Source organism: Mustela nivalis (assembly GCF_964662115.1).
Source record: "Mustela nivalis genome assembly, chromosome: 7".
NCBI classification, from domain to species: Eukaryota; Metazoa; Chordata; class Mammalia; order Carnivora; family Mustelidae; genus Mustela; species Mustela nivalis.
Window position 1 is genome coordinate 119,748,187 of NC_139026.1, and position 4,542 is coordinate 119,752,728.

Genomic DNA, 4,542 nt, shown 5'->3' on the forward strand with positions numbered 1-4,542 from the left:
TCCAAGAGAACTTGTTTATTTGGGGTATCACTTCTGAAGGTATTGTTTGTCAAACAAAACCAAACAGAAATAAGTCACCTTCCTTCAGACATAATCTCGCCCCTCTACCTTTACTGAGTCACAGGGACTCCTGGGGTCTTCTGTATTATTATAACTTCCTGGAGAAAAGCCAGGCTTTGGGCTTTAATAAATCAACAAAAATGTGTTGTATTGATGGAAGCAAAACATTGGCTTTAACCCTGGAAGGTTTGTTAAGGATTCAGTGATCAGCTTCACTTGCAAATAACAATTAGTTACCAAACACCTACAGGCTAAATTTAACAAGTACAGCATTTCTGTCAGTGTTTTCTTTTTTAAACATTCATTCCTTTACTCATACAACAAATATTTACTGAACACGTATTTTGTGCCAGGCACTGTTCTCGGTGCTGGAGATACAGCACCAAAGAAAACAAACAGAACTCTGCCTTCATGCTGGCTAACATTCTACCAGGAAGACATATGATAAATGTAATAAATAAATGAGATATATCGCACGCTGGAAGGTGATAAATGTTCTGAAGGGAAATGAAGCAGGAAAAGGAACTGGGAAGTGCCTTATAGGTCAGGTTGCATTGCAACAGCAGGGTCAGAGAAAGCCTCATGGAGAGGGTGACATTTGAACAAGAACTTGAAGGAAGGACAAGTCGGGTAAGGAGGGGGACATTTGGATTCCAGAGCTGAGACACTCCATGCAGTGGTGACAGCCCTGCGATGAGAGTGTGCCTGATCCATTCAATGCCAAGGAGGCAGAGGAGAAGACTGTATTAGGTGGGCTCCTTGTCTGGTCAAGCAAAGACAAGTCTTGCAAGTTGGGTCTTCCCGGGAACCTGCCAGGTGTGGGAATGGGGCCAGGTTGCTGCTGGCTTTTCTGAGATTGCTGGCTGCTGGTTTTCAAGGCTCCTGTGGAACCAAGGAGTGGAGGATGAGATCCAACAAATTACAACACCATAAAGCTCAGGTTCTTACTGAGATTCTGACTTTTATTTTTTTCCTCCAGTAAACACTTGCCCTTTGGTTAATTTTCTGAGTTCTGAGAAAGTCGGTTCTGCTGATTTTGGCCGCAGTTCTCATTGTTTTTACAGAGGAGAGGTTTTCAGAGGTCTTCACTCCATCATTCCCTCTGCCATCGCTCTTGAAAGGACACTCGAGGCTAGAAATCTAAATGAACAAAGTTGACTCAGTGGGAATGCACCTGGCGTTTTCAGGGGACATGCAGTTTGGTTGGACCAGGGACCCTGTGCTGCAGGAGAGTGGGAAGAAGACAGCATGGACAGCTTGAAGCTGTTTCCAAATCGGCATTCAGAGTTTTTGAGGAGACAAGTGAACATGGTAGAAATAATGTTTTAAGATTAATCCGGCAGGGAGACTAGGAGGTGAGCAAGGATAGAAGCAAGAAGATGAGTTACTTTAGTGAGAAGGGAGTCACTGTGTACCTGGGAGGAGCAATAAAAATTGGTTACTGCGAGAGCATTCTGAAGGAAATTTCTGAAGGAAAACTTCAATGGACTGGTTATAGAGGAGGGGTTCAAAGTACATGTGTGTATATAATTGTTTCTTGGAGCTCTGGACAGTGAGATGGCACCCCCTCATTTACTTCCTGCTAGATCAGAAAAGTGATACAGCTCCTGGGTTGGGGGGAGGGGTCCGTCTGGCTTCCTCCTGTTATACTGCCTGCCTTCCATGACTGACCCTTCCAATGAAATAGTGACATACCTTGAAGTTCATGGCTGGTAATTTCCCCAAATGGTCTGCTCCTTGGTGGGGAGGCACGGCTGGTGTCCATATAGCCAGGCTTGACTATAAACACATGAAATTCTTGAATCATAGAGGCCCCTAATTAAAAAAAAAATCAGTAAGTTTGTCATTCATTTGCTTGTGGGGGCACTTTCCTTCTGGGTTATCACTGATAACCAGAGCCTCTTTTCTAGGTACTCAGTCCCAAAGGTAAGGGTTTGTGTGTGGGCGGATCTGCTCAGACACAGCCAGTGCTGAGATTCCCCCTTGCCTGTGCTGCTCTGTCTCCCAAAAGGAGGGTTAAAATCCTTCTTTAGGTATCTCCAGACATTTGGCTCTTTCCGACAATCAGAGACACATCGCAAGTTCCAGATGTATCAGGCCAACATTAACCTTAAAAGTGGGGAGATTGATTAAGTCAACACAAAGGGTTTCCCAAAGTGTATTTCACGAATTCTGGTTATGAGTATCTCCTCAGAAAGAGGTCTAATAAGCCAGGGAAATGCTCCATTCTCTTTTTCTTGTTATATGAGTCACAATGCATGTTAGTACATGGAAAGCTCTGAGAAGACCTACAATAAAGAAACTTTCGATCTATTTAACTCAGCATTTCCTAGTCTTCACTGACCATAGAACTTGTTTTCCTTCAGACAATCCACTTTGGAGCCAGGCCTTTGGCAAGTGTCCCTTACACTCTTCCCCTATCCTTCTCTGATCAGACACAATATGGCAGCCGTTCACATCCTTGTTCCGGGGGCTTCAGTCAGTGGGGACCCTTGAAAAAAATGAGGACTTCAGCTCAGCACATGGCGGCCACTCAGACAGCCCAGATAGGACAACCCTGCTCTGCCAAATTGTCCCCAGAGATCCCGAAAGCTTAGAGTTTCTTAAAGATTTGGAAGTCTCCATCTGCTGTCTTACCTCAGACCTCCTTCTAGCGTCCTTAACGGAGTGAATACCAACAGTACTAAATTTGAGGGACTGTGGTGAAGTTAACATATGCTCACGTGTATCAAGTGCTCAGGACAGTTCCTGACACAAAGTGAGCTCTATACGGGTTCGCCAATGTTGTTCTGAGCGTCTTCTCTCCTCGCCTCGCCTCGCCTCACCTCTCCTTTTCTTTCCTTTCTCTTCTCTTTTTTCTCTTTTCTCTCCTTTCCTTTCTCTTTCCTTGCCTGAGGACATTTGTTAATGACCTTTTTTTGGTATTCATTTTTGTTAAATTATGATTATTATATAATGCTAGCAAGGATCTATCCTTTCTTTCTTTCTTTCGGTATAAATGGTCAAATAGTCCTGAGTAGTTGTCTGTCTTGTGTGCAAGTGCACACACACACACACACACACACACACACACACAGACACACACCCTCCACTCTCTTCCTCTGAATTCACTGATTCACATTGATCTATGTCTCAGGGCCTGGGGCCCAGTTACAGCCCCCCTGAGGTATTAACTCAAAAGATGAGAGGAAGAGAGAAAAGAGGCTTTCTTTGGGGAAGACGAATGGGAGGAAGGGGGTGGGGCCTGCAGATATATAGGACCATTGTTCACGGACGGTCCCCACAGTTTTATGGGAACAACACAGAGCGTTCTGGGCCAGTCATTCCCACTGAGGGGAAGAAGAAGCCACTGGGCTCTGTAAATCCTCCAAGAGTAAGGTGTGTGTATCACGTGTTAGAAAACACTGTCACACATGCCTGGAGGAAAAAGGATGTAAGCGAATGGGAAGGACGTTTTCCCCAGAGGCAAACGCTGGCTGGGAGGCAGAGGCTCCCTTCTCCTGAAGGGAGGAAATGGCCAGTTTGGGTGTGTTCTTGGCCGCCCCCTGCTTTCCCACATCCCCCTTGCAAGAAGTGGAGAGCATTGCTTTCCCCGGTACAAGCAGGCTCTAGAAATGAGGTAACAGCAAAAGGGTGTTTTGCCTGTCTCCAGTGAGGGAACATTTCTGAGAAAGGCAGCAGGCTCTGGAATGCCCAGCCTTTCCTCCCAGACCTCCTTTTCCAAAGGGACGGGGACAAAAGGGAAGCCAAGGAGACTGGACCAACATTTCCAAACAGAAGAGGTGTGTCCCTGACCCTCAGAGGGCAAGACCTGGGCATGCCAACGTGCCACTTCGGGAACCGTGCCGCGGGGCAATGCGGTGTTGTTTGTGTGTACTCAGAAAGGTGTGTCACTTACCCCGCTTTACGGACAAATAAAAAGCTCTTCAGAAAATATAAGCATCTTCGCCATGTAATTAAAGGTGACAAGGGCAACACAAACCTCCCTGGCCTGCCCTTCTCCTGGGCAGGAAGAAAGCTTCTGTCAGAACCGCTCTGCCCTGAAAAGTTGTTTCTCCTTTGTCACCCATGCCCTGGGACAACCAAAGCTGGCACTGGAGTCCCCAAAGTGAGGCTCCCTCCCATCGATCCCTGGCCACCTGGGCCTACAAGTCCGGCAAACCTTCGTCACTGCGTCACCCAACAGAATGCAAGGTTGGGTCCCCTGTGAACAGTCTGACATCTCACACGCAGAAAAGGGACCGTTCCAAATTAAAATGTGTCACTGTCTCCATGCCCAGACTGGGAGGGACAGCGCTGACGGGAGGGGTGGGCACCGGGCCAGGGAGGCTCGGGAAATGATATGCTGCCTGCCAGGTAGTGGGCCCTGCTGTTTTCCAGACGCTTGTGTTGCTGGCCTTACTCACAACCAAACATAGCGGAGGAGTGGGGGGTGCCAATTTCCCTCTGGAAGGGACTGTGTTGGTGTGTCCGACTGGTGTC

The 4,542-nt window shown here is 47.1% G+C and overlaps 1 long non-coding RNA gene across 1 annotated transcript; it reads right to left on the reverse strand.

The window, feature by feature from the left end:
* Window positions 1–996: 996 nt before the first annotated feature.
* LOC309868719 lies at window positions 997–1,875 on the reverse strand. Its single transcript, XR_014313810.1, has 2 exons — window positions 1,756–1,875; window positions 997–1,192 (listed from the first exon to the last, which is right to left on the reverse strand). It is a non-coding gene; the product is annotated as an uncharacterized lncRNA (long non-coding RNA).
* Between the last annotated feature and the right edge of the window lie 2,667 nt (window positions 1,876–4,542).